Raw genomic sequence first — 18,831 nt, 5'->3', positions numbered from 1 at the left:
TATTTGTGGCATATATTTTAGTGATTGTGTAGCTGTCTTTATGAATTAATTATCTATAGGTCTAACTCCTTGGAAGGACAGTACAAAATTTATGTAGATGTTATGATTTTATAATTTGATTTTTATTATGGGTTAGGGCAGATTTTTTTCCAATCATTGAAACATGTCTGAAATTATGTTAACAGGAACTAGGAAATGATATACATATATAGTTAGAATTTTAAATACAAAAATAATACTTCTGACTTACAAAGTATTATCAATATATAATATATCATATATTTTAGCTGATATAAGTTGTTCAGAAAATCATCAAGAAGGAGAAATCTCTAATTCAAGGCCTTGTTCTTTTTCTTGCCCCTGTAGACATAGACCCAGAGTTGTCATTTATATTATTTTGGGGGAGGGGGTGTGTACTTGTTTACAAACTTCATCAAATCATTCTAGTTATTTTTTCTCTCACAGCATTCTAACTCATGTTCTGCCTCCAAGAAGTTGAAAAAGATTGAGGATAAGAAAACTCCTAAATTTTAGTAAAAAATAAACAGCAAAATTGGAGCAATGTTGAGAGTAAGTATTCAAATATTCTTTCAAACATTATTCCAGCAAGTGAAACTGATGGGGGCAAGGGTACCTAAGAGAGGTTAGGCAGGAATGGGTGAGGTTCTGTGTTCTCCAAGATGCCAAGGGATTTCTCTAAACTCAAAGGCTATGGTAAAAAGCTTTTATTGTTAAAGAAACACCAAGAGAGACTTTCTTGGTGGGCATATCATTCTCAAGAGAGAAGTGATCTGCAAAGAGACATTTCCTGAAGACTCATTTTATGCATGAGTCCAAGAATTGACATCCTGTCAGACTTCCTCCAAGTGCTTAGGCAGGACCATTTGGATTTGTGGATCAAAGGAGACATTTTCTGAAGACCCATTTTATGCAGGAGTCTAAGAGAATCCTGTCTCCAGAGGATGCAAAACCATTTGGGTTTGTATATACATTTTGTTGGTGATTTTACATAACTTTAGAGGGCTGTCTCAGGTGAAACAGAGTTTTACTCTCATCATCTCCCCTCTCTAGCAATAGGCACAAATTCTTTTGGGAAAAGAGTTGAAGGTCTCATGTCTTTAGTAGCTACTTCATGCTGAAAAAGGCCATAGAGCTGACCCTAATGGGGGTGTGTGCTTGGAGGAGAGAAACGAGATCTGAAAACAGCAGCTGCAGTATCCAGTGGGTGTGGAGTTTGCCCATCAGTTGCGACCTGGGAATCCTGAGGCATATCCAGGAATTCCACCCAGAGGAGGACTGGGGAGGGGTGAGAAACTGCTCATGGATGTCTTGCATCCAGCAGCTTTCTGTAAGATTCTCTCAGAGTGCGCAGCTCAACTTTCTTTGAGTTGTTAATGTACATACAGCAAGAGGTGTTGACCAGAGCACAGACACCTCCATTAGAGGCAAGAATATAATCTGAGGCCAGGCCATTCCCAGCCCCTTTCTTCAAGTACCACAGAACATTTCCCCCAAATCCCCGCCTTTGTCTCCTCAGAGAGGTGGGGGCTGTGTCTGGGGCACTGACATTGTATACAGTGAAAGGGATGATCAAGTAGCCCAGGTGCAAGACCTGTAGCGTTTGAAAGGAGTCAGACACTGATGGGGGAGGGTCCCAGTCAGAGGCATTCCTCTTAATAGACCCCTTAGAGGTACTGGAGGGGGATGGGGAACTAACTTACTTTGCAAAGGAAAGCATATCCCTTTGGTGCACAGATGGTACCTGAGGTCAGATTCTGAAGCAGTTTCCTGGTTGCTCGGCCTCATGGATGAGTATAGTCACAAAGCATTCTATCAATTGGAATGTTAAGTGCCTTGGCTACCCCTAGGATTACCTGAGAAATGAAGGCCAGCTATTATTGCTCTGTAAAGAGCTGGGCAAGTAAAAATGCGGTATGATCTCTTTCAGCAGGCACTTAGATACAGTCCTGGAAGGAAAAGCTTCTACCCAATTAATGAATGTGTCAACAAATACTAGAAGCAACTTGAAACTTCTACAGGGGGCATATGTGTGAAGTCTGTTTGCCAGTCCTCACCAGGATATGTGCCTCTCCTCTGGACAGGCTTCAGGAAAGGTGGGGGCTTAACAGCTCTCACAGGATTCAGAGCTGGGCACAGACTGGGCAGGCCTGACTTGTCTGATTGTTTCTCCCTGCTTGTGCCGGTGAAAACGCATTTCACCAGGGATTGGACAGCACTTCTACCCAGGTGTGTGGCCTGATGGAGAAACAGAGATCAGTTTCCACTGACTGGCCTCTGGGATTAAGAGGTGGTCTGAGGGCATTTGAAACCAACCAGAGGGAGAGCTTTTTCCTACAAACTATAGGAAGGGGTAAAAGACTCAGGCAGCTGGGGAATTAAAGGTGCCATAGTTAATGGTGAAAGGGCAGCAGCTTTAGCAGCTGAATCTGCCAGCCTGTTTCCCTTAGTCTGAAGTGAATTTCCCCTCTGGTGTCCTTTACAAAATATGACTGAGACCTCTCTAGGTTCATGGAGAGCTTGCAATAGATGCAGAATTTTTCCTGCATGTTTAATGGGAGAGTTTTTTGCTGTCAACAAATCCCTTTCTTTCCAAATAGCTCTGTGAGCATGCAAGATATGAAAAGCATATCTGGAGTCTGTGAAGATGTTGACTCTCATTCCCTTCCCCAGTTTTAATGCCCTGGTTAGGGCTATGAGCTTAGCCTCCAGAGTGCTATGAAGAGATACCACTGAATAGTCTGCTTTTCTCTCCCCATTCTCTAGAAAGCCAGATCCATCTGTGAACCGCTCCCCATCTGGGTTCTCAAGGGGGATTTCCCTTAAGTCAGATCTGCTGGAGTGGGCAGAATCTATAACTTCCTCGCAGTTATAGACAATCTCTCCCGGTTGAGAGACGCCAGGGAGAAGAGTGGCAGGATTTAAAGTGACTTGGAGAGACAGGTCAAGAGTATCTAGAAGAAGAACCTGGAACCTAATAAGTCTCCCACTCAAGAGACACTGATGCCCTTTAGCTTCTAGAATGCTTTGGACTCTGTGGGGGATTAAAACCTGAAAACCTCAAATGGCTGATCCAGGGTTAGTTTGGAGGCTTCCTCAATTAACATGGCTGAGGCAGCCACTGCTCTGAGATAAGAAGGCCATCCTAGGGAAACTGAGTCCAACTTCTTTGAGAAATAAGCCGAAGGCCTGGGATCAGGTCCTAGAGACTGAGGACTCCCTACTCGTGCCCACGCCTCTCATCCACATACAGGGTGAAAGGTTTCTGTAAGTCAGGGAGGGCAAGGGCAGGGACAGAGGTCAGTTTGGCTTTCAGGGTTTTAAAAGCCTTGACCTGATCAGGTCGTCATTCAAGAAGAAGGTTATCAGGACCTTGAATAGAATCATAAAGGGGTTTGGCAATAACCCCAAAAGTGACTTCCAATAACTGAGTCATGGGAGTCTGGGGCCCTAGAGTCAATCTTATGTCTGGGGAAGATTGATAAAATGTATGCCAAGGACAGTGGTCCCCTCTGGAGAAGTGGGTCCAGATTAGTAGATTTCCTCATGGCCTCTATAAGGCGACCCTGAAAGAGGGCAGGGTTTTCCTCAGCTGCTTGGGTGATCTCTCTAAATTTATCGTAATTCACCTGCTTTTTAATCCCCTTTTTCATGCCTTCAATGAGACAAGATAGGAGATGATCCCTCTTCTCTCTGTTCCCACTTCTCTCCTGATAGTTCCACTCAAGGTCTGAGACGGGCACAGCTATGGCCCCTGCTTGATATCTACCAGGGGCGGAGGCAGCCATGTCATCCCCAAACTTCAGGGCCAGGTCTCAGATCCTCCTTTTCTCCTTTATGTACAACAAGAGGAGATAATGATGTTAACATCTCCCCAGGATAGATCATACTGGAGGGTAATGGCTTTAAACCTCTCAATATACTTGGTGGGATCCTCAGAGTATCTGCCCAGTTTCTCCTTAATTTGGGAAAGATCCGACATGGAGAAGGGTATCTGCACTCTAAGAATCCCAGGGGTCAGCCACTTCCCTCAAGGGGCAGAGCTTAGAAGAGGTAGACAAATCAAGGTCTTGAGCAGCAGCTGTGGCGGAATCAGGCTTCAGATGGAGGCTTGGGGGCAGGGCGGCCTCAGAAGGAGGCAGGAGGGAGTGGGTTGAGGAAAAGGAAGCACCTCTTCTCATCCAAGAAGGACTAAGCAGTGGGTAGTCCCAGAGTCTGGCTCTGGGGAAGAGGAGAGTTGGATAGCGTGGGGTCCAAGGACCCCTTTCTGATAAGTGGGTGGCTCTGGAGGTGATTTGGGAGCGTCCTGCTTAGAGCCACGGGGAGGGGCAGATGCTCCTTGTATCCCCAAAGGAGTGGAAAAGAGGGGGTCATTCAGGGGATCAGTGACTATCTCTAGTTCCCCCCACAGTAAACTTAACTAGTAACATTCTGCAATTTAACCTTAATTTAGGATCCTGAGACAGACCTATGAAGGCTTGAACATAGGGAACCTCAGTCCATCTACCTTGTCTTCTGCAAAATGAATCTAGTTCCTTAATAGTAGTGAAATAGATTGAGCCATTATTTGGTCATACCTCCCGGTTGTCTAACTTGTATTGCGGCCAAAAAGTATTACAAAAATAGATGAGCTTTTTCCATTTTAAATCTCTCAAGCCGAATTTGTCCCTATATTTTAAGAGACAGCCTAAAGGAGAATCTTTAAGAATGGAGAAAGGAAGCTGACCCATCCTGCCACAAGCCCCAAGCTTTCCAAATTCTATAGCTCTTATCTGCTCTAGGCGTCCCCAGAGACAGAAAGATGTGACAAAAGCTCTCCTTAGTAAGAGGGCTATTTGTCACCCCGCAGAAGTTTGCTGTCCAAGTGTCCTTAGAGAGACAAATCTTCACAAGGCTCCGGACAGCTCCATGTGTGTGTCCCAGGGAAGTGGAGCTGTACCCCACTATAGAAGGGTGGTATGGTGGGCTTACCTCAGTCGGAAAAACCCTTGTGGACAAAAGCTTTGTGGAAGGGCCATCAAATGATGAGGGCAAAGGTACCTAAGAAGAGGTTAGATAGGAATGAGTAAGGTTCCGTGTTCTCCAAGGCACAGTTCGCAGTGAAGGAATTTCATTAAACTCAAAGATTATGATAAAAAACTTTTATTGTTAAAGAAACACCAAGAGAGACTTTCTTGGTGGGCATATTATTCTCAAGAGAGAAGTGATATGCAAAGAGACATTTTCTAAAGATCTATTTTATGCATGAGTCCAAGAATTGACATCCTGTCAGACTTCCTCCAAGTGCTTAGGCAGGACCATTTGGGTTTGTATATCAAAGGAAACATTTTCTGAAGACACATTTTATGCATGAGTCTAAGAGAATCCTGTCTCCAGAGGATGCAAAACCATTTGGGTTTATATATACACTTTGTTGGTGATTTTACATAACTTTACAGGGCTGTCTCAGATCAAGCAGAGTTTTACTCTCATCAAAAATGTTTACATATTACACTTTTATATTTCCAATATATGATGAATTCTCCCACACCAAAACAGAGTTTGACTTACTTTACAAAGTAGTATTAGAAGAAAAAAAATTATTTTTATATGATAAGAAATATGTAAAGTCATTATCACTTCCTCAAAACTTTTTGAGATGATTTCTCTAGGGATAAACTAAAGCAGAAGAAATGACTAAACAAACTGTGGTTTTGAATGAACTGCTTGTACTTTGCCAAAAAATTTTTTTCTTAAAAAAAAAAAAAAAGGAAGTCTGAACAAAAGAGCATATTCTTAAAAAAAAGCCTTCTGATTTTTATTGTTTAGATGAATTAATGCTAGGATATGTTATTAAATATTTTTTCAGATTACCATAATATGAAGAGAGTTGATTTAGGAGTTTGAATTGTCAGGCCTTTGGCACAAGTGGTTTCAAATTACTTCAACTCTATTGCCAAAAAATTCTCTCAAAATATTAATTTGCAGAGCAGATACAAATCTCCATTAATAGATGGAGTTTCTTCTAAGGGAAGTTTCCTTTACTTTTGGAAACAAAACAAAAGTCCAGAAATGAAAGATTAATGTGAGCATTTTTGCAGGTTAAAAAATTCCCCAAATGTTCTGCTATAATGTGCTGATTATTGCTCTATTGGGAAATAAAAGAAATATATTTTTCTTTTATTTTTTTGGTAACATGGCTAATATGAAAATATATTTTGTATGATTTCATATGTATAATTGATATCACATTGATGGGGGTTGAGATCCCTTTAAGATTCCTTTCTGATTCCCCAACCCCCAGGCTGATCTTTAATTTACAAATCCTGGTCACCCAGCTGTCTCATTCCCTACCGGACCTGAACTAACTTGAGTTTTCCCAATCCCCACAGTTTAAACCCATTGAATTCTATTCAAAGCTGACCCTGGCTGAAAGCCCACCAGGAACTTGGGGCATCACACACAAGCCCCCTTTAAGTATAAAAAGAGCCAAACTGGAGCTCTCTCTTTGCAGGAGCCCTTCCCCCCAAACATGGTATCCTTCCAGCCATGTAAGGGTTCCTGCCCACCCAGCGACCACCTTTGGTCCTGGCGTCTTTCTACCTTTGACTTTACTTCCAAATCTCTACAATAAACCTTTCATCAATCTAGGTTTTCAGACCTGTAAATTCATTTACAGGGGTCACTGTGCCGTCATGGGACTATCTTACTATCTTTTTGCCGACCAAACAGGGTTCCCCATTTTCTATCTCTCATCAACATTGCTTGCTTTCTCATTGGGTGAGGGAGGAGCAGGAAGGAAGAAAAGAATTCATAATAAAAATGTTAAAAATAAATAATAATTTTTAAAAGTATAGGAGAAAAATACACAAACCTTCATTCATTATTACTGAGTAACATTTCTTTCCTTGTGTAAAAGGTATTCTATAGAACAGGATTCAGGGTAGTAATTTCCTAATTTAGGGGAACAATTTGCATTAGTTATTTTCCAGTTCTCTCCCTTGAGTCCTATACGAAGTATGACAGAAAGTTTTTTTTTTTTCTATTAACCAAGTCCAGGCTGGCTTGTGAGTTTAATTTATAATAATTGAAATAATTTGAGACATATATCCTGGGTGTTATTAAGGTGAGGCTGGAACTCACTGGCATTTGATCACAACTAAGGACTTTAATCAATTAAAAATAATTTTCTTGTTAGGGAATTCTATGATCAAGTTATTTCTGGTTTGTTTAGCAAAACTTTTTTTTCTGTCTGAGTGTAAAATATTAAGACAAAAAGATAAACCTTGGGCTTGGCAGAAAGCTGTGGTTCCTGATGGCTAGGGAGAGGAGCACAGTCTATGGATTAATTCTAGTATCTCTCAGTCTTCGACCTGATGTAGGAAACAGGGATCAGTGGAGAGAGACTAGACAGGAGTCAGGAGACTGGGCAGGTTCTAGTATTGATTGCCACAAACTATTTGCTGCATGAGATCTTCTAAAAGTCACTTCTCCTTTTCTTGACCTCAGTGTCATCTCAATTTAACAAAAAATAGAGAAATGGGCTAAATAAGCTTGAAGGTTCCATTTCTCCTAAGATTTTATGTTTGCTCATGAGTTAAAATATAATAAATCAGACTGTAAAATAGTACAAAATATTTCTCATTCTCACATTTTCTTCCTAGAGTGTACCTATACTAAGACGTTCTACAAAGCTTAGTCACCCAAGTTAAGAATGAATGATATCTCTCTTATATTACTTTTCACAATTATATGTAAAAACAATTTTTAATATTTAACAATTAATATTTAGTATTTAACAATATTTAATATTATTTTTTTAAAATTTGAGTTCCTGATGTTGAGTGAAATGAGCAGGATGAGGAGATCGCTGTATACTTCAACAACAATACTGTATGATGATCAATTCTGATGGACATGGCCCTCTTCAACAATAAGATGAACCAAATCAGTTCCAATAGAGCAGTAATGAACTGAACCAGCTACACCCAGCAAAATAACTCTGGGAGAGGATTATGAATCACTACATAGAATTCCCAATCCCTCTAATTTTGTCTGCCTGCATTTGGGATTTATTTCACAAGCTAATTGTACACTATTTCAAAGTCCGATTCTTTTTGTACAGCAAAACAACTGTTTGGACATGTATACATATATTGTATTTAATTTATACTCTAACATATTTAACATGTATTGGTCAACCTGCCATCTCGGGGTGGGGGAAGAGGGGAAAAATTAGAACAAAAGGTTTGGCAATTGTCAATATTGTAAAATTGCCCATGCATATATCTGGTACATAAAAACTATTAAAAAAATTGAGTTCCAAGTTCTCTTCTTCCCCCTCTTTCTCTTCCTCTATTAGCTGGTAAGCAATTTGATGTAGATTGTTCATTTGCAGTTATGCAAAACATATTTCCATATTAGTCATGTTGTAAAAGAAGACACAATCCTCCTTCCCCCCAAAATCCAGAAAAATAAAGTGAAAAATGGTATTCTTCTATTTGCATTCAGAGAACATCAGTTCTTTCTTTGGATATGGATAATATGAAACCTCTCTTTTTCTGCCTATTTAAGTCAATGTCAATAAGCATTTATCAAAATATTTATCAAATACTTATGCTCCAGACACTGTGACTTAGGACTGAGATGCAAAAATAAAAGCAAAAAAAAAAAAAAACAAAAAAAAAAAAACAAAGTCTGATTTCAAGAAGTTTACAGTCTAGTGAAGGAGACAACATACAAATAATTATGTACATGCAAGCTATATACAGGATACATTGGAGATAACAAAAAGGGGGAAAACCCTAGAATTAAGGGGAATCCAACAAATTCCTTTTGTTTTTAGAAGATGAGATTTCATGACACACCAAAAAAATCAAAAACAAATATAGGAATATTATAAAGATCAAATGGAATTGGATGAAAAGATTTGACTTTTACTTATTCCTTTCTGGAAGAGGGACATCTGTAGGTGTTGCAGATTGCAGGTGTAATCAGAATTTTTCAATTTATCGATCAGTTGTGCTGACTTATTTTTCCCCTCTCTAAAAAATATTATCTGTCAAATGGGATGGCTCTTAGGGAGTAGAGTGGGTAGAGGTTTACATGGGATACAATGGTAATGCAAGAAACAGAACATATCAATAAAAACTTGTTTTAAAAGATATTTTACTTGAGACTTGAGAGAAGCTGGCAGGTAAAGAGGAGGGAAGAGAATTCTAGACTTGGGATAGCCAGTGAAAATATATAAATTTGGGAAATAGTGTATCTTATCTATGGAATAGCAAGGAAACCAATTTCACTGGAGCATAAAGAACAAGGGGTAAGAAGACTAGAAAGGTAGAAAGGGATCAGGTTATAAAGGGCTTTGAATGACAATTAGAAAATTTCATATTCTATCCTGGAATATTTAATTGTGTCTCTATGTTGTACCAGATAATAGAATGTGGCACTTAGGAATACTGGAAGTTGTTGTTGTTATTTTGGATTGTACAAAAGATTTCCTAGTACAAATGGCTAATGAGAGAACTCCTTGTATTTACACAGATCCTGAACTTCTACAGTGTTCAATCTCAGAGAGTTTTGGGAGGCTCCAAGTGGTTAAATATCTTGTCTAATATCAATATGTATGAATGGCAGGACAGAAGTCCAGGTCTTTTTGATGTATACATCAGTAGTCTGTCTCCCAAATCATATTGCCTTACTAGAAAGACTATATAGTAACCAAAAACAAAATAAAATAAATCCCTATATGCCTTTTCTATATTTGAGTCAGTTTCCCTTTGGTATTTATACTTTTAAGGAGGGTTCTAAGGGTCAAATACAACCCTCAATCCTGCCCTGGAGTAGATTTGTCCTGTGTTGGGAGGAATGAAATATCTTTGTATTTTAAACTGGTCATATATGGCCTAGGATCAGCCAAAGTGGATAGTGATGTTAAAGTCTTCTTGGGTGAGAGTTGAACCGTGATTTCATTACCCTTTGTACTCAGCAGTTGCTATTGTACCCTAATGTGATTTCTTCAAGTTCTAAATAAAGAAGGTGGAAAATTACTTTTTGCTTCAAAAGTATTATATGGCAAACTATCTTTTGGAAAGTTTTAAGAATTAGACACATCATTTGTAAAAAGTTAGCTTCTTCAAGTAACTTTCTTTAGTCTTATTCTATATCTAATCAAAGCATGATTTTAATTTTTTACAGTGAAGGGATAAAAGTGTACAGTTGAATGTATTATATTAAGCACTACTTGGTGTTTAATTTATGATATTAGGTTCAATATGGTCAAGTGGGAGGTCAGGCTTCCCCAGAACTGAATCCAGATCTGCTAAACCACAAAGAGTCAAGGCCCTTTCTGGTTGGAGGCCTTTCTGGGGCACTAGGCAAACTTTAAAGTTTATGTGTTCCCTATTTTTTGTTTGTTTGTTAATTACTGGTAAATTTGGGATATAGTTAAAACACACATTAAAAAAGGAAGTAAAGTGAAGAGGTAACTTTGCAGCCACAGTACAAATATATTTCATCAGCTACTGAAAGCAAGCCTTTCTGATCTTGGTTTGGTGGGATGTGACTCCAATGATTCTCTACTGGCCCCTTGTTTGGTTAATTTAGTGGTTTCCTACTGCTTCTAGGAGAAAACACAGCACCTTCAAGGACAAAAAAGTAAATTGGTCTTCATTGAGATCAAAGAACAACAGCACAGGCCCTTCACAAACTGGCCCAGATTGATTTAATATTACCCAAAGTAATTTTCCTTAAGTCCAGGTCTGAATATATTACCCCCTTTACTCAATATACTGCAGTAACTCACTATTATCTCCAGGACCAAATACAAAACCTTTTGTTTGTCTTTTAAAACCCATCACAAACTTGCCCTTTCTTCTCTTTTTAGTCATCTTCTACTTAATAGTCCTCCTTCTTTACTCCAGGGACTTTGGCCTTCGTGCTCTTCTTTAAACAAGACACTGCATCTCCCTTCTCCATGCATTTTGTCTGATTGTGACCCAAGCCTAGAATTCTCTCCCACTTCCTCTATCTCCTGGCTTCCTACAAATGTAGTTAAAATCCCACCTTATTCAAGACCCCTTTTCCTGTGTAAGGAATCCTAGTGAATAAGAAATCTTAAGTAAGTCTCAGCCATGTCTTTTATGTAACTTTTTGCTAAGAACATGAGAACATGCTTCCAGCTATCTGATAGAATTCCAGGAAAACATAAAGAAGTTAAAAGCCACTCTTCTGGTATATTAATTCATTAATGAGTATTCTTTATTGCAGGACTGTGTTTACCCTGGAAACCTGGAGAGTTTCTTGAGTAAACACAGTTTCTTAAATGAATAAACAAATATTTTCCTTGGTGAGCCTCTTGTGATGGAGCATCCTGTACCTGGGAGGATGCTATGTTTCAAGAGTCACATATTAAATGAGACTAGTTAGTATAGTGCCTTTTTTTTCTCAGACTATAAAAACCCCTTAGTGGAAAGGAACTTTGAGAATTTGATCTAGGAAGTCTTATACAAACTTGCTTAGTAATGACTTCCACTCTGGATAGCTGTGACCATGAGTCTTCCTAGCTAAGGAATTCAGATGTGGTGCTTCCTTGGGGTGGTGATGATGTATGTTGTATGTTGTTTGTTTGTTTGTTAACTGTATATTACTTTTGTGCTATGATTTTCCTCTTCCCTTATGTCTTATTTAATTCAGTAATTAATAATTACAGCAGTAATACACTTGTACCCACCCTTTTAAAGACTATGTCTGTTGAAATGAGAATTTTGAACCTAGATTAATTCCACATCCTGTCCCTACTGACTTCCTTAAGGTTAATTCAAATTTCCCTTGTATTTATCTTGTGTGCGCATATATGCATAAATATTTACATGTGGTTCTTCCCTTTAAGCCCCTCCCCTTAGAATACAACTTTCCTGATGGTAGAGACTGTTTCTGCCTTTCTATCTCTAGGATTTAGCACAGCATTTAGCACATAGTAAGCATTTCATGAATGCTTATTGATTGACTGAAATAAAAAAGGATGCATGGAAGGTAAAAATCCCAAAGTAATCCAGAAAACTAAAATATATAAATCTTCTTCTCATTCCCCACCTCCCCCAGTACATGATATGTAAGATTTCAGCCAAGAACTAGAAACCTCATAAGGTGGTTGTTATGAAACTCTGCTAGTTGCTGCCCCAGTTGTTTTGAAATAGCCCTCTGGCATAAGGCATAAAGCTTCTGGGATGATATGTTTGCCCTATTGATCCTTGCCTTCTAGAACTGGCCTTATAGTGCCCTACAGGTTAAATACTTGTCTGGATACTTAGTGTGTCAGTAACTGTTGGGAGCTGCAATCTCTAAGCTGCAGCACTGAGATAAAACGTACACAGCACTCATGCAGGAACAACATTTCCTTCTATGATTCTTATTAGTGACTACTATTTCCTATATTATTTATAATTGGCTTGATTACAGCACTAATCATTATCTAAAAAAATCTGGTGACAAGGGGAATTTGGGCAAGTTAACTAGAAATGATTCCACATGCATATTCTGTCCTAATAAAACTAATCTCTCACTGAGACAAATGATGAATACATTCCAAAAATATGAAGTATTCCAAATCCTAGTTTGGTAGAGGATTATCTAGTTTAAATACAACAGGGGCTCCAATATGATATACAGCAACTTTTGAATATTGTCTCTATAGGAGACAATCCAAAGATCTAAGCCACAGTAGTGTTTGTTAACTTGGGCTCAGTAGATGGTTAAAACATAGCTGAAATTGCCTTAACTGCCTATGTATACATTTCCAAGTCAGGGAAATAGAGGAATCAAACTATTCATAGGATTAACAAAGAAGATATAAGTAAACTAACAAAATTCACTGACATTTAACCTTGTATAACATTTACCTTTCATTATTAGCTTCACGTAATATAATCAATAATTAACATTTTACCATAAAAAACTTACTCAAATACTAAATGTCAAATATAGTTACATGAAAAGGTCAATAAGTCAGACACATGTCTGAAGACTATGTTGACCTAAAAAAAAGTATATGATCATGATATTGTATAAAAATAAAGCCTGAAGGAGCCTGAGAGAAATGGGAGCATCACGTCCATCAGTTTCTCACTCAAACTACCCCATGACTCCTATCTTCCTTTGACACCGACCCTATTCCTCCTGCTCAGTTCCCTGGACCCCCTTGCAGAGGCTGGACCTCTGTAAGTAAAGATTTGTGGCTCACCCAGAGATAATTAGAGAAAATCACCTTACATAAAACAATGGAAATCAGTTCCATACAAAGCTTAATCATAAGCAATGGGGAAGAGAAGGAAGAGAAGAGATAAAAAGGTGTCCCAGCATACAATTCATATAAACACTAATACAGAGTAAATCTCATGCAAAAGCTGTGCAGCTATGAGGAGCACAGAGACAGTGGTTCCTTCAGCATGAAGTGGGTGTTTTAGTGAGAAGAGATGCTCATGCTGGAGGGGAGGGTATGCTCCAGAATACTCTTCTGAAATTGGAGCTCTTATTCTTTGATTTTGGATAGACCTCCCTGGAGCTGGCTCAATTGCATATCTGGGGGGGGGGGCAGGGCAAAATATTATTGTGGAAGAAAAACCACATTGGTGGTAGACAAAATATTATTTGGAAGTCACAACTGTACCAACTTTTGAAAAACGTTATTGTCAGTTTGTTCCCATAAGTATATTCTATAAGCTTATGGTCTCCCTTAAGGGGAAACTGTCAAAATGACCTCAAAATCATCAGGCCTAATCTTACAACAATGGTTTCTATGCAAAGATCCCATAAATTACAGCCTCCCTTAATGGGAACTGTCATGATGTCCAAAGACCATCTGACCAAATCTTATAATACTTGTGTTTCCAATACCCAGGTATGGGACTTCCTTTGTCCTTCCTCTCCTACCATTCTCTCTCTCTCTCTTTTTTATTTATTAAAGCTTTTTATTTACAAAACATATGCATGGGTAATTTTTCAACATTGACCCTTGCAAAACTTTCTGTTCCAAATTTTTTTCTTCTCTTTTACCAAAAATTTCTAATACAATATTGAATAGTAATGGTGATAGTGGGCAACCTTGGTTGGGAATGGTTTTAGTTTATCCCCATTACATATGGTGCTTGCTGATGGTTTTAAATAGATGTTACTGACTATTTTAAGGAAAAGTCTAATTATTCCTATATTCTCTAGTGTTTTTAATAGTAATAGATTTTGGATTTTATCAAATGTGTTTTCTGTATCTATTGAGATAATCATATAGTTTTTGTTAATTTGGTTATTGATATAGTTAATTATGCTAATAATTTTCCTAATATTGAAGCAAACTTGCATTCCTGGTATAAATCCTACTTCTTCATGGTATATTATGCTGGGGGTGATTTTCTGTAATTTCTTTGCTAACATTTTTATTTAAGATTTTTGCATCAATATTTATTAGGGAGATTGGTCTATAATTTTCTTTCTCTGTTTTCATCCTACCTGGTTTAGGTATCAGTACCATGTCTGTGTCATAAAAGAAATTTGGTAGGAGTCCTTCGTTCCATATTTTTTTCAAATAGTTTATATAATATTGGAGTTAATTGTTCTTTAATGTTTGGTAGAATTCACATGTAAATTCATCTGGTCCTCGTGACTTTTTCTTAGGGAGTTGATTAATAGCTTGTTCTATTTCTTTTTCTTAAATGGGACTGTTTAAGTAATTTATTTCCTCTTCTGTAAATCTGGGCAATCTATATTTTTTGTAGGTATTCCACTATTTCATTTAGGTTATCAAATTTATTGACATAAAGTTGGGCAAAGTAACTCCTAATTATTGCTGTAATTTCCTCTTCATTGGTGGAAAGTTTTCCCTTTTCTTTTTTGAGACAAACATTTTGATTTTCCTCTTTCCTTTCTGTAATCACATTAACTAAAAGTTTATCTATTTTGTTGGCTTTTCATAAAACCAACTTTTAGTTTTATTTATTAATTCAATATTTTTTCTTTCAATTTTATTAATCTCTCCTTTTGTTTTCAGAATTTAAAATTTGTCATTTGATTGGGGGTTTTTAATTTGTTCTTTTTCTAGTTTTTTTTAATTGTAAGCCCAATTCATTGATCTTCTCTTTCTCTATTTTATGCAAGTAAATCTCTAGAGATATAAAATTTCCCCTTATTCTTGTGTAGTATAGTGTCAGCGAGGAGAGAAAAGACTTTTGTGCCCAAGTGAAAGTGGGTTAGAATCTTGCCTCAGGTCAATCTTGTCCACATTCAATTTACTCTGGATAAGGAATAAGCTGGCCATCCATATCCCCTTAACTCAAGGAGGATGAAGATGCCCAGCCTTGGTAACAAATATAACAAACATATAATAATAAAGGGAAGTTGAAGGTCCAAGATGTGATGAGGGAACTCATGTATATACTATTGGGAATAAAAAAATAAAATTGAAAGAAAAAAGTTCACGGAAGAAGAGCTGGCTATCACCCAATAGCCAAACAGTTTGATAGTGATACTTGTAAAAATGGAAGCAAAAATAAATGGCTAGAAACTTCAAAAGGATCTCAAATCTCAAATAGGTAGAGACTATGAAAGAGACAACTTTGGAATTCAGAAAAATGAAAATAGAAGAATTTTTGACAGAAGAGCAAGAAACAACATTAAAAGGATACATGACTTCCATAGAAACCAATGTAATTGCTATTTAAGAAAGGATAAATAGACTTATTTTAAAAATCATAGCTCCCTACACAGAAACACAAAATATATTTTTAAAATCCTGAATACTATGATGCAAGAAATAATACAAGAAATTACAGAGAGCTTTTGACTGTAGACAAGGTATTGATTGATCAAATACATAGATTGTTAGCAAAGAAAGACCCAGTTGCTTGAAACTCTAAGGTATGAATCACAATTTCAATAAAAACAGTGAATTTTGCAAATAGCCAGGGAAAAAGCATAATCCTAAGATACATATGAGAATTGCTTTTACTTATTTATCCATATTGGTTATGAGGATTTGTTTTTCTTTTTTTAATCATTTGAGGGTATGTGGGAGGGAGAAACATTTTTTGTTGTTGGGGTAATTTTTGACTCTTTGTAACCCAATTTGAGGTTTTCTTGGCAAAGGTACTAGTATGATTTGACTTTTTTTCTAAATTTTTTTCATAAATGAAAAACTGAGATAATCATGATTAAGTGACTTACTTCGGGTCACATAATTAGTAAGTGTGAAAGATGGATTTGAACTGAAGAATCTGAGTCCACCTGGTTTTAAACCCAGTGCTCTATTCCACAGTACTAAATTAGCCACCCCACAATTCTGATTAATAAAAAAGTAAAATATAAGTAAAATAAAAGTTACATTAAAAAGTCAATAAAAAAGAAATAAATGAAAACAATCAAAACTTTAAATTGAATTGAAAAAAAAAACCCAACCCAATAAAATGAAGGAAATGACAGATTTGATAATAAAAATAAAACTCAACAAGTTATTATGAATAAGAAATATACTTTAGAAGTAAAGGCACATACAACATGAAATGAGAGACAAATAAAATTTAATATACATGAAATGAATGTTAAAAAGGAGTTTCAGTCATGGTATCAGATAAGTAAATTATAAAAAGAAAGATTCAAAAAAGATTAAAAGAGATAAATAGGGAAATTTCATTGTGCTTAAAGGTGCCATCAACAATAAAATAATTCCAATACTAAACATGGAAATTCATAATGGAAAAGAGATATAAATCACAAAAAGATGTAGTAATGTGAAAATTGTAGGAACTTCAATGTTTCTCTCTCAGAACTGGATAAATGAAACAGAAACAAAAATGGAGAACTGAAAAAATATTTTGGAAAAAATAGATCTTAAAATCTTATGGAATATTCTGAATGGTAGCAATCAAATTAATGCAATGCAAACATAATATCCAATAAACATTTATTGAGTACCTATCATGTACCAGACTCTGTGGATATTGGAGGTATAATTAATAAAAGATAGCTTTCTTGCCTTTAAGGAGCTTGCAATTTAATAGAGGGAGACAAAACACACAAAAAAGAGGAAAATGGGATGGAATTGAGGGAAACACCAAAGAACACTCAACATGTGGGCATCTTGTTCTGTGGAGTTGAAAGTAGGCATGAGATACAAAGTGGAATGAACTGAGAGTACAATTTATTCCCTCTGTAAAGTCATTGGAAGGGATCTGATACTTCACCATTCAATCAGAGAGAAGAGGAGGTTTAGTGAGATGGCGTCAACTCTATAACTGATGCAAATCAAACAGAAATTTTTATTTAACATTTAATGTTAATTCACATTTAATTCAGGAAAAATAGAAAAAATAGGATTCAAAGGGGACTTAATATCTTCAGAATAATGAGTTAGTCAAAGAACCAATTATGGAAATAATTATTGTGTGAAAGGAAAAAATAATTAAGATGAGAAATCTCATTTTATTGCTCCAGGTCTCCTGCCTGGTTTCCAATTTTTCTAAAGAGAAGGGAAAATGCCATTTCATTATATACTTCTTCTGTCTTTGAGGTGAAGGAAGATTCCATCAAGCCACATCTTCTCTCTGGTCTCTTGCTCCCCTTGAAAAGAGGAAAAATAATATTTCATTGGTTGCCAGACATGCCCCTTCCAGGAAAAAAGAGAAAGGCCATTCCATCATTTTGAACTCTTCAAGACCCCATTCTTCATTCCCATCCTCTACTGTTTAGTCCTTGATTCCCATTCCTTGAACCCAGTCCCCCACATTATCTCACTCTAGAGCCACCCATCCCTTCCACTATGCTCTTTGGAATGCTACCTCCATTCATTTTAAATCTTTTTCATTCTCACTCTTTCCATCTTTGGCTTTCATCAAGACCTGGGTCCTTAGTCACAATTTCTCTGATCTTTCTTTCTTGCCCAACTGCTGGGAAGAAACTTTCTCTCATTTCCCCTAATTTACTAACCAGTTGAGATCAGAGAGTTGGAATATTCCTTGCCTCTCCATTGTAATTTCCAGGTACTCCCTCTACCACCATTACTTAGTAAGTTCTCCTTTGATTTTCACTGAATTCTTATTTACCCACAAATCAAATTCCTGGCAGCTATTGTTTACTGACCTTTGGGACATTCTTTCCTTTTCCCTAAACTTTCAGTGCATACCTGACAGTATTTCTTCTGCCCTCATCACTCAGATTCCTTCTACTACAAGCTTCTTGTTGTCTCTCGTTTCACAAGATAGCCCTCTTGCTAAGACAAACATGTACAAATAATTCCCTTCCATTCTGTCTTTTCCAGGGGATTGCCTTATCATCCCTACTCCCTCATTTACCTTCAATTTTTTTAACATTTTGGTTGCTTCTCTACTACCTACAAATATTCCCTTGCCTCCTCTATCTTTTTTCCCTTTTTATCTATAATTATCTATAATCTTTCCTCTCTCTTCCTAATGCTTTACAATTTAATTTCTGATATCATCATTGAACCAGAACTGTTCTGTCCAAAGTTACTCTTTTAATTGCCAAAACTAATGGCCTTTTCTTAAAATTTATCCTTCTTGACCTTTCTGTAGCCTTTACTACTAACAACCACCCTCTTCTCTTTGATACTTTCTTCTCTCTGGGTTTTCATGACATTATTCTCTCCTCTCCAACCACTTAATCACTCCTTAGTCTCTTTTGTTGCATTTTCACCCAGATTATAATTTTGAACTGTAGATGTTCTTCTGTCCTGAGTCTTCTTTCTCCCTTCCTTTTTCCTCCCCTGGTTTTAATGATCATCTCTGTAGTTATGATTCTCAAATATTCTTATCTAGACCTAATTTCTCT

Source organism: Sminthopsis crassicaudata, chromosome 4 (assembly GCF_048593235.1).
Source record: "Sminthopsis crassicaudata isolate SCR6 chromosome 4, ASM4859323v1, whole genome shotgun sequence".
Classification (NCBI taxonomy): Eukaryota; Metazoa; Chordata; class Mammalia; order Dasyuromorphia; family Dasyuridae; genus Sminthopsis; species Sminthopsis crassicaudata.
This window is presented reverse-complemented; position numbering follows the sequence as displayed.